This window comes from Apium graveolens, chromosome 5 (assembly GCF_009905375.1).
Source record: "Apium graveolens cultivar Ventura chromosome 5, ASM990537v1, whole genome shotgun sequence".
Lineage (NCBI taxonomy): Eukaryota > Viridiplantae > Streptophyta > Magnoliopsida > Apiales > Apiaceae > Apium > Apium graveolens.
In genome coordinates, this window is record NC_133651.1 from 245,747,096 (window position 1) to 245,759,020 (window position 11,925).

An 11,925-nucleotide genomic window follows, 5' to 3' on the forward strand; every position below is an offset into this window, starting at 1 on the left:
TATTTTAAGACTTCTACTTCTGTTTGGCTTCCAACTTCTATGTAATCTGAGTTTTATGGGACTATTATATAAGTAGATTTGGAGACATTTTCACGGGAGAGGATCGTGGTATTAAGCAAGGAGCGAAGGAGATAAGGAAGAAGACCGTTTTAGCACACAACAACGAAGAGGAAGCATACTTTGTTGTGATTCTTATTTCGTTGTAACGTTGGATGCTAGTTTTCTTACTTTGAACTTAATTACTCTTGTGACGTACTCTGATTTAATATAATTAGTTTAGTTATTATTTTCTTGTGTTTGTTTATCATGATTTCATATGAACCCATGATGATAAGTGGTATTATGGGCTAATCGTTATCATGGGGTCGTAACGGATTTACTATGGAATTCTTTAGTTAATTGTTTAATACTTTAGTGTGTGATGATTGTATGATATCTAGTATTGGTTGTGCGTATTCGTCTTATGTGCGTCGCGAACATATAAGATAGGGTGTTAATCTCTTGTGAAGCGACGGTGGATCTTGAGATTTAGAACTTGCCATGCTAGCATAGGTTCATGTATGATGTGCATGATTAGTGGGTAACTCTAACAGTTTTATTTGCCCTGTGTAATCAAAAGGAATAACTTGTGCTTAAATCGTTGTGTCGTCAATTTCTGTAGACATATAGGAACTCAACATAATTGATGCATATTCAACTTCTATCTTAATTGTGGATGCTTGGTAGAATGGTATGAGTACAATGAAAGTTGGCTTTTATTAGTTTCGTGTTATTCGATTAATATCATCACTGTCACATGTTAAAGGTAATAACAATAACTATTGATGGAAGTAATAATGAAATTGTGATCTCATGAGTGTTTTAATATTGTTAATTGAAGTATTATTTAAGTGATAACTTAAGTAATTAATTGTAGTTAATATTTAGTCAACAATTCTAAGTGTTTGTGTCTTAACATTGAGAAGTAATCATACATTTGTGCGTGAGTTTAATTAAACAATAATTAGTCTGAGTCTCTGTGGGAACGAACTAGAAAGTATTCTATATTACTTGCGAACGCGTATACTTGCGTGAATATTAGCGCGTGTTTCTGCCCTAACAAGTTTTTGGCGCCGCTGCCGGGGATTCGGCGTATTTGTTTAGTTTATGTACTTACCATCATTGGTCATTATGACTCAGTGATTAGGACGTAGTTGTTACTTATTATTTCTGGTTGTGTTTCAGGTACTTAAGCGAGCGTTTATGCAAACTCGTTCTCGTACTCGCAAGAGGACTTTAGATACAGCTGAGGAGACAGACGAAGTTCTTGATATTTCGGAGAAGATAGATTTTGAAGATTCGGATTCAAGAACTGAGCAGAAAGAACCAATAATCATGGGTGATCGTATTGTTCAGGCTGATCCAGCTCTTATGGACTTTTCTAGGCCTAAAATTGATGACATTCAGTCAAGCATTCTTCATCCGGCTATTCAAGCTAACACCTTTGAAATCAAGCCGGGCACTATTCAGATGGTGCAGAATTCTATTTCTTTTGGAGGAGCTGCAACTGAAGACCCCAACATGCACATAAGGAATTTTGTTGAGATCTGCAGCACTTTTAAGTATAATGGCGTGACTGATGAGGCTATCAAGCTGAGGCTTTTCCCATTCTCACTGAGGGACAAAGCTAAGGACTGGTTACATTCTGAACCAGCTGGGTCCATCACTACTTGGCAAGATCTTGCGCAAAAGTTTCTGGTGAAGTTTTATCCGATGGCAAAGACTGCTGCTATGAGGAGTGCTCTTACTCAGTTTACGCAGCAACCTACAGAATCTATGTGCGAAGCTTGGGAACGCTACAAGGAAATATTGAGGAAGTGTCCACATCATGGAATGCCCGATTGGATGGTGATCACTGGTTTCTATAATGGTTTGGGGGCCCAATCTCGGCCCATGCTCGATGCAGCAGCTGGAGGCGCCTTATGGGCTAAAAGCTATATTGAGGCTTATAATCTTATCGAGACTATGGCTGCAAATGAGCATCAAAACCCAACTCAGAGGATGATGCCTGGGAAGGTAGCAGGTATTCTGGAAGTCGATGCAGCCACCGCTATTGCAGCGCAGCTCCAGGCACTGGCGATGAAGGTTGATTCTCTAGCTACATATGGAGTTAATCAAATAGTTATGGTTTGTAAGCTTTGTGCAGGTTCTCATGCTACGGATCAGTGTTCTCTTGTCCATGAATCTGTTCAGTATGTGAATAATTATCAGCGACAACAGCAGCCTGTGCCAGCTACTTATCATCCTAACAACAGAAATCATCCAAATTTCAGCTGGGGTAATAATCAGAATGCTATTCAGCCACCATATCAGCAAGGTGTGAGTAAACAGTTTAATCCACCTGGATTCTAGCAACCACACCAGTATGCTCAAAGGAAATCATACCCTCAACAGGGAAGTGCAGCTGCACCTACTAGTGCTGATTTTGATGAACTTAAGCTGTTATGCAAGAGTCAGGCGGTTGCTATCAAGACCTTGGAAAATCAAATCGGTCAAATAGCCAATGCAGTGCTCAATCATCAACCTGGAACACTCCCTAGTGACACGGAAGTACCAGGCAGGAAGGAAGCTAAAGAGCAAGTCAAGGCTATTACCTTAAGGTCTGGGAAAGTTGCTGATGCTGAAAAGCCAAAAGAAGGAGAAGCTGAAATTAGAGATGAAGAAGCTAAGCAAAAGGAGAAAGCGGCGGAACCAAGGAAGACTACTGTTGAACACACTCTGCCTGAGGGTAATACAGGGGAGAAACAGCTCTATCCTCCACCACATTTTCCTAAGAGATTGCAGCAACAAAAGCTGGATAGACAGTTCGGTAAGTTTTTGGAGGTGTTCAAGAAACTTCACATCAATATACCTTTCGCTGAGGCTCTGGAGCAAATGCCTAGTTATGCGAAGTTTATGAAGAGTATTCTTTCAAGGAAGGTGAAACTGGATGACCTTGAGACCGTTGCCCTCACGGAAGAATGCAGCGCTGTTCTGCAGCAAAAGTTACCTCCAAAGCTTAAAGATCCAGGTAGCTTCACCATTCCTTGCACCATTGGCAAGTTGACTTTTGACAAGTGCCTTTGTGATTTGGGAGCAATCATCAATCTGATGTCGTTGTCGATCTTTGAAAAGTTAGATTTGCCTGATCCAAAACCCACATACATGTCTCTACAATTGGCTGATCGTTCTATTACTTACCCAAGGGGCATAGTGGAGGATGTGCTAGTCAAGGTGGATAAGCTCTTCTTTCCTGCAAATTTTGTTATTCTGGATTTTGAGGAAGATAAGAAGATTCCCATAATCTTGGGAAGACCTTTCTTGGCTACTGGTCGTACCTTGATAGATGTGCAGAAAGGTGAACTTACTATACGGGTACAAGACCAGGATGTGACCTTCAACGTGTTCAAGGCAATGAAATTCCCTACAGAAGATGAGGAGTGCTTAAAAGTGGATGTGATTGATTCTGCGGTTACTTCAGAACTCGATCGCATGCTAATGTCTGATGCTTTGGAAAAGGCCTTAATGGGGAATTTTGACAGTGACGGTGAAGATGGCAATGAGCAATTACAATATCTGAATGTTTCTCCCTGGAAGCGAAAGCTAGACATACCGTTTGAATCTCTTGGTACTTCTGACCTCAAGAATGCTGAAGGAAAGCTCAAACCATCAATAGAGGAAGCACCTACCTTGGAGCTCAAGCCACTACCTGAACACTTGAGGTATGCTTTTTTAGGTGATGCATCTACTTTACCTGTTATTATTGCATTTGACCTTTCAGGTAGTGAGGAAGATAAGCTCTTAAGGATTTTGAGAGAATTCAAATCAGCTATTGGATGGACCATTGCAGACATCAAGGGGATCAACCCTTCATATTGTATGCATAAAATTCTGCTAGAGGAAGGTAGTAAGCCGACTGTTGAAGAGCAGACTTAATCCTATCATGAAGGAGGTAGTGAAGAAAGAAATTCTGAAATGGCTCGATGCAGGCATCATTTATCCTATTTCTGACAGTTCTTGGGTGAGCCCCGTACAATGTGTGCCTAAGAAAGGAGGTATCACTGTGGTAGCAAATGAGAAGAATGAGCTCATCCCCACTCGAACAGTTACAGGATGGAGAGTATGCATGGATTATCGAAAGTTGAACAAAGCCACGAGGAAGGATCATTTCCCTCTTCCTTTCATTGATCAGATGCTTGACAGGTTAGCTGGTCATGAGTATTATTGTCTTCTGGATGGATATTCAGGGTATAATCAGATTTGTATTGCACCAGAGGATCAGGAAAAGACTACCTTCACTTGTCCATTTGGCACGTTTGCTTTTCGCAGAGTTTCGTTTGGGTTATGTGGCGCCCCGACCATTTTTCAAAAATGTATGATGGCTATATTCTCTGACATGATTGGAAATAATGTCGAGGTGTTCATGGACGACTTCTCCGTCTTTGGACATTCGTATGATGAATGTTTGAATAATCTTCGTGCCATACTCAAAAGGTGCGTGGAAACTAATTTGGTGCTCAATTGGGAGAAATGTCATTTTATGGTGCGTGAAGGCATTATTCTTGGGCATAAGGTCTCTAGCAAGGGTCTGGAGGTGGACAAGGCCAAGGTGAGAGTCATTGAAAATCTTCCACCACCTATTTCTGTGAAGAGAATCCGTAGTTTTCTTGGTCATGCGGGTTTTTATCGGCGATTCATCAAGGACTTTTCGAAGATATCTAAGCCGTTGTGCAATTTGCTTGAGAAAGATGTGCCTTTCAAATTTGATGATGAATGTTTTGCGGCATTCGAGACTCTCAAGAAGAGTTTGATCACTGCACCAGTTATTACAGCACCAGATTGGACAGAGCCGTTTGAGATGATGTGTGATACGAGTGATTATGCGATAGGTGCAGTTCTGGGGCAGCGCAAGAATAATCTCTTTCATGTGGTCTATTATGCGAGTAAGACCTTAAATGGGGCCCAAATGAACTACACCACTACGGAGAAGGAGCTCTTGGCTATAGTCTTTGGTTTCGAGAAATTTCGATCTTATCTGCTTGGGACTAAAGTGACAGTATTCACTGATCATGCGGCCATTCGCTATTTGGTTTCCAAGAAGGATTCGAAGCCGAGACTCATTCGTTGGGTGCTCTTACTTCAGGAATTTGAGTTAGAGATCAAGGATCGAAAAGGTACTGAGAATCAAGTAGCTGACCATCTCTCTAGGTTGGAGAATCCTGAGTCTACTTCACAAGATGAGACATTAATCAATGAATCTTTTCCGGATGAGCAGTTGTTCGCAATTCAGGAGGAAGAGCCATGGTTTGCAGATATTGTAAACTATCTTGTCAGCAATATAATGCCTTCTAAGTTGACCTCCGCTCAAAAGAAGAAGTTTCTGCATGAGGTGAAGTGGTATATGTGGGATGAACCATATTTGTTTAGATAGGAAGCTGACTGGATCATCAGGAGATGTATCTCGTTCTGTGAGACGGAGGGGATATTACGAGAATGCCACTCCACAGTTTATGGTGGACACTATGGTGGTGAGAAGACGGCAGCTCGTATTCTACAAGCAGGTTTTTTCTGGCCTACTTTGTTTAAGGATGCTCATCAGTTTGTTTTAAGGTGTGATCGTTGCCAAAGAGTCGGAAATTTGACGAGAAAGGATAAGATGCCGTTAAATGTGATGCTTGAAGTCGAGGTCTTTGATGTTTGGGGAATCAATTTCATGGGGCCTTTTGTCTCATCCTGCAATAATCAGTACATCTTGCTGGCAGTCGATTATATCTCAAAATGGGTAGAAGTCAAAGCTCTACCAAAAAATGATGCAAAGGCAGTGCTGAATTTTCTTCATAAGCAGATTTTCACAAGGTTTGGAACACCTCGGGTAATCATAAGTGATGAAGGGTCACATTTCTGCAACCATAAGTTCACTTCTATGATGCAGCGTTATAATGTGAATCATCGAGTTGCTACTGCCTATCATCCGCAAACAAATGGTCAAGCGGAAGTGTCTAACAGAGAGATCAAGCACATTCTAGAGAAGGTTGTTTGTCCGTCAAGGAAGGATTGGTCCTTAAAGCTCGATGAAGTTGTTTGGGCTTACAGAACAGCATACAAAACTCCACTTGGTATGTCCCCGTTTCAGTTGGTATACGGTAAGGGATGTCATTTACCTGCGGAGCTTGAGCATAAGGCCTACTGGGCGTTGAAAAAGTTGAACCTGGATTTAGATGCAGCTGGTAAGAAAAGAATGCTTCAGCTTAATGAACTTGATGAATTCCGACTTCAAGCGTACGAGAATAACAAAATGTACAAGGAAAAGGTGAAGAGGTGGCACGATAGGAAGCTACAACCTAAGTTATTCGTGTCGGGGCAACACGTTCTCTTATTCAACTCTCGTCTCCGACTTCTTCCTGGTAAGTTGAAATCAAGGTGGTCTGGACCTTTTATTGTCAAAACTGTGTTTCCACATGGAGCGGTGGAAATTTTTGAGAATGATCCGGACCAAGCATTCAAGATTAATGGTCAGCGATTGAAGCACTACTATGGGGACATGGCAAACCGAGAAGTGGTTAGTGCCATTTTATTGACTACTTGAGAAAGGTACGCAACGTCAAGCTAATGACGAAAAAGAAGCGCTGCGTGGGAGGCAACCCATGATTTGTTGTTACAGGAACCCTTAGAAGTTAATAACCTATCCAAAAACACAAAAAAATCAGAAAAACGGGACTGAAATTTTTTTTTCCAGTGACCCCCTGAGCGGTCGCTCAGCAGAAACTGCCAGGGGTCAACTGCCAGATTTTTTTTTTTAAGTTCAGAGAAAAAAAAATCAAAAAATTAAAAAACCCAAACACAGCCCATAAACCCACGACTTCTTTTCCTAATACCCCATGATTTCATCCCTCAACCCCACTCCTAATCTAATTTAACCTAATCCACACCCTATATATACATACACCTATCCTACATATCTCCCACAAAACTTCTACACTCAAACTCTCTCCCACACACAAAAACTCAGTTCTTAACACTTTTATTCAAGATTCAATGGCACCCAAGAGAGCACGAACTATTGATAGCAGCAGCACAGTCCCTACTGCTAATTCATCGAGGGGTACTGCTGCAAGGCCTCGGTTGAATGACAGAGCTGCGGAGGAGGAGTACACTAGGCTTTTGGGGAAGCCGATTCTGAAGGAGAGAGGGTTTTTACCATCGAGGAGGGATGGTGAGTTGCTACCTATGATTGCAGAGAAGGGGTGGATAGCTTTTTGTGAGTCGCCCGAAGCAGTGCTGATGAGCGTGGTTCACGAGTTCTATGCGAATGCGAAGGCCGAGAAGAATGGGTTTTCTGTGGTCCGAGGGCTGACGGTTGATTATCACCCAGCGGCGATTCGCCGTGTGATTGGGCAGCGAGAGAGGAAGCCCGAGGAGGAGAACTGGAATGAGAAGACTGCTGAGGATTTCGACTTGGATTTGATTTGTGCTACTCTCTGTAGGCCGGGCACAGTTTGGACCTTCAAGACCGGCGCTAATGAGTATCTCACTTCCCGGCGATCGCTATAAACAGGTATGCCCGTGTATGGAATGCATTTATTTGTGCTAATATTTTGCCTTCTTCTCATGCACATGAGGTCACAGTTGAGAGAGCACAGTTGTTGTGGGGAATTCTTAATGAGAAGTACTATATGGACCTTGGTGAGTTTATCTACCAAGGAATTCTGAAGTTTTTGAGGGGAGCTAAGCATATGAACATCCCTTATGCATCCACGGTCACGAAGCTTTGCCGAGCAGTGGGAGTGAACTGGCCGGCTCATGAGCAGTTGCAGTTGCCGGCCACTCCAATTGATTTTGGGACGCTGAATGGGATGCAGGAGTGGACCGGTGGTGAGCCCGAGGAGCATGGGCTGGGTTATCGTCTTCCAGGAGGGCGTCCAGCATGAGGTGCTACTATGGCTAGGCCTAGGCGTGATGAGGCTGGTTCTTCGAGAACTCAGGAGGGTGCTGGGATGGCTGATACCCAGTATAGGAGGCTTTCACGGCGGATGGATGCCATGTACGAGACACAGAGCAGGTTTGCTCAGGAGCTCACCCTTGCGTTAGGGACTGCTTTTCGGGGCCTTAGAGCCGATATCCAGTGGCCAGTTTTTGGTGAGGACTCTGTATACCCGCCGCTTGATACTCCACCCACTGAGGGTGATGATGATGATGACTCCGAGTAGGTATACCCTGTGTTCCTTTCTACTACCTTCACTGGGGACAGTGAAGATTTTAAGTTTGGGGGTGGTAGTTAAGGAATATTTTGTGTGTGTCATATAGCTGCATATTCATGATAGTTTAGTTCATATAGTTGCATAATTTTTGCCATATAGTTTTTTTTTATTTTATTTATAGCTTTATTTGTTTATCATGTCATATAGCTCATGCATATACCATGATCCCTTTTATGATGATTTATCGACTGAATTGTGATGTTGATGCGAGTGTAGTGATAGCATTAAAGTGATATTGAGTCGTGTAGGTTGATATGCATGCTAGAAGCACATGTATTTTCACTAAGTCTTAGAGAATGCTTAAGGGCTAGATTGTTGTTATGATCTGATTGTTTTCGAGGTTAATCTATTTATTATGCTTAGAATTCGATAATAGGTTCTAAGAGATAAAGGCATGAAAAAGAAAAAAATGGAGTAAAAATGGAATTTGTTGCTAGTTGTGGCTAGGCGTCAAATGGCTAGTAGCTGGCTCGCATGTTATGCGAGTAGTCTAGGGTTGAGCAAGATGGAGCGAAACGCACTTGCTCAGAAATTTTGAAAAAAAAAAGGAAAAAAATATAGAAAAAAAAAGAAAAAAAAAGAAAAAGAAAAAAAATTGTGGTGTTTATGCATAATTGATCACGAGTGGGCTCTTTGGTATTCGAGTTATTAAGTTCTTAGGGGATTTTGTGCCTAGTGACCTAAGGCTTTTAGAGTCTGGGATCCGCTAACCTAACGCTCACTACATGGATACCATTGTATAAGTCTTTTGTGGACCTCACTCATTGCATGGTTAAATAAGCATTGTTGTCGTGAATAAAAAGCATGATTCCGTAATAAGCTCCAGAATTCTTGTAGTGTTATATGTCACTTTGTGCCTAGAATTTTTATTCTTTGTATAATCATGTGATTGCCTTGATGATAGTTGAGTAATAATAACTGGTCTAGTTCCGAAGCATATCTGTTAAGCATCTGCACACACCACGTTTCTGGATGTATGTTCGTTTGCATGAATTTATTGATCTTTAGTCGCCTAACTGCATTTGTTGAGATGTTGCAATTTGCTTGGTTTGTTCGTAGTAAGGGGGATCGCTGCATTTTCATATAGATTGCATTCATGCATATTTTTATTTGTTTTTGAGTCTGTGACGCTTGAGGACAAGCATCGATTTAAGTTTGGGGGTGTGATAAGTGGCATTTTATACCACTTAGAACATCTTAAAATGGCTTAAATTGGTGCCTTGAAATCAAGTATTTTGTGTATTTGATGCGTTTTTCTAGTGTTTATGCATTTCAGGGTATTAGTTGCATTTCGGAGGAGTAATCATCAAGAATAAGCCTTGGCATGTGTTCACCATTGAGAGAGGAAAGAAAGGGGCAGATTACGGCGAAGAAACGGAGCAAACTCAGGAAAAATGCAGTAGGGTCCTGAGCGCCCGCTCAGCTATGCTGAGCGGCCACGCAGAAAGCTGAGCGCCGCTCAGCAGGGTCGGGAAATTAAATAATTATTTTAAGACTTCTACTTCTGTTTGGCTTCCAACTTCTATGTAATCTGAGTTTTATGGGACTATTATATAAGTAGATTTGGAGACGTTTTCACGGGAGAGGATCGTGGTATTAAGCAAGGAGCGATGGAGATAAGGAAGAAGACCGTTTTAGCACACAACAACGAAGAGGAAGCATACTTTCTTGTGATTCTTATTTCGTTGTAACGTTAGATGCTAGTTTTCTTACTTTGAACTTAATTACTCTTGTGACGTACTCTGATTTAATATAATTAGTTTAGTTATTATTTTCTTGTGTTTGTTTATCATGATTTCATATGAACCCATGATGATGATAAGTGGTATTATGGGCTAATCGTTATCATGGGGTCGTAACGGATTTACTATGGAATTCTTTAGTTAATTGTTTAATACTTTAGTGTGTGATGATTCTATGATATCTAGTATTGGTTGTGCGTATTCGTCTTATGTGCGTCGCGAACATATAAGATAGGGTGTTAATCTCTTGTGAAGCGACGGTGGATCTTGAGATTTAGAACTTGCCATGCTAGCATAGGTTCATGTATGATGTGCATGATTAGTGGGTAACTCTAACAGTTTTATTTGCCCTGTGTAATCAAAAGGAATAACTTGTGCTTAAATCGTTGTGTCGTCAATTTCTGTAGACATATAGGAACTCAACATAATTGATGCATATTCAACTTCTATCTTAATTGTGGATGCTTGGTAGAATGGTATGAGTACAATGAAAGTTGGCTTTTATCAGTTTCATGTTATTCGATAAATATCATCAATGTCACATGCTAAAGGTAATAACAATAACTATTGAAGGAATTAGTAATGAAGTTGTGATCTCATGAGTGTTTTAATATTGTTAATTGAAGTGTTATTTAAGTGATAACTTAAGTAATTAATTGTAGTTAATATTTAGTCAACAATTCTAAGTGTTAGTGTCTTAACATTGAGAAGTAATCATACATTGGTGCGTGAGTTTAATTAAACAATAATTAGTCTGAGTCTCTGTGGGAAAGAACTAGAAAGTATTCTATATTACTTGCGAACGCGTATACTTGCGTGAATATTATCGCGTGTTTCCGCCCTAACAAAGCTCCAAAGCTTCACGCCTATAAACAAAACCTTCATTAAAATCAAAACATAAAATTTTGAAATAAATTTAAAATTTACATACATAATCAAACCAAACATTTGCTTTCTCGGCTCGATTTTAAGCTACTAAATTAAATAAGACCACCAATTTATAGCCCGATCTGTAATGGAAAACTCCTTCCCTTTCTTTAAACCATCGTCAATCGCTTTCATCATGGCCAGAATCTAACCTTCACCAATCAATTTTACATAAATCGAAGCTTCCACCAAGATCTAGATAGGGAGACGGAAGAGAGTGGAGAAAGAGAGAGATAGATCTCGATTCAGTAATTTCGTATTAGGTTTAAATTGGGTTTACAAGAAAGTAGCGGTAGGAAAGGAGACAGAGAGAGAGAGAGAGAGAGAGAGCTGAAGGAGATGAAGTTCGATATTTGAGAGAGAGAATCAGGGATTTTGAGATAGAGCGGAGGTTTGAGAGAGAATTGCAATCGTGGTCTGAGAGAGAGACAGCAAAGAGAGAGAGTCGCGAGTTTGGGAGAGAGAGAGAGTCCTGATGTGTGAGTCGAGGTTTGGGGGATAGAGGGAGAGAGATAAAGATGAAGATGAAGATAGAGACAGAGATAGAGATGTATGGGTGTGTGAGTAAAGGGAGAGGGGGAAATAATTTTTTAACTTTTTTTATTACGGGGGAAAATTTGAGTACTCAGCGGGGGGAATTGAAATATTTATTTATTCATTTTTTATAAATGGTTATAGATAACGGTTAGCATAAATAACCGATGTTAATGTGAAAAATATTAATTTGTTATTATTTTAAAATTGAACATAGACAACGGCTACTATGTAAAACCGATGTTAAACAGGCTTTTAACATCGCTTTTTTTAAATCGATGTTAAACAGGCTTTTAACATCGGGTGCATTACATGCCGATATTTAAGCACCGATGTCATATCTGCTATTTTTAGTAGTGAGTAGATAAATTATTAAATTCATGTATTATAAGGCAGCAGACATATTATTAAATGAATTGTAGAAAAAAATTTAAATCAAGAACATC

General features: G+C 40.5%; 1 non-coding gene across 1 annotated transcript; it reads right to left on the reverse strand.

Moving 5' to 3' along the window:
• Positions 1-1,767: 1,767 nt before the first annotated feature.
• On the reverse strand, positions 1,768-1,874 carry LOC141662639 (small nucleolar RNA R71). Its single transcript, XR_012550745.1, has one exon. It is a non-coding gene; the product is annotated as a small nucleolar RNA R71 (small nucleolar RNA).
• Positions 1,875-11,925: the final 10,051 nt, after the last annotated feature.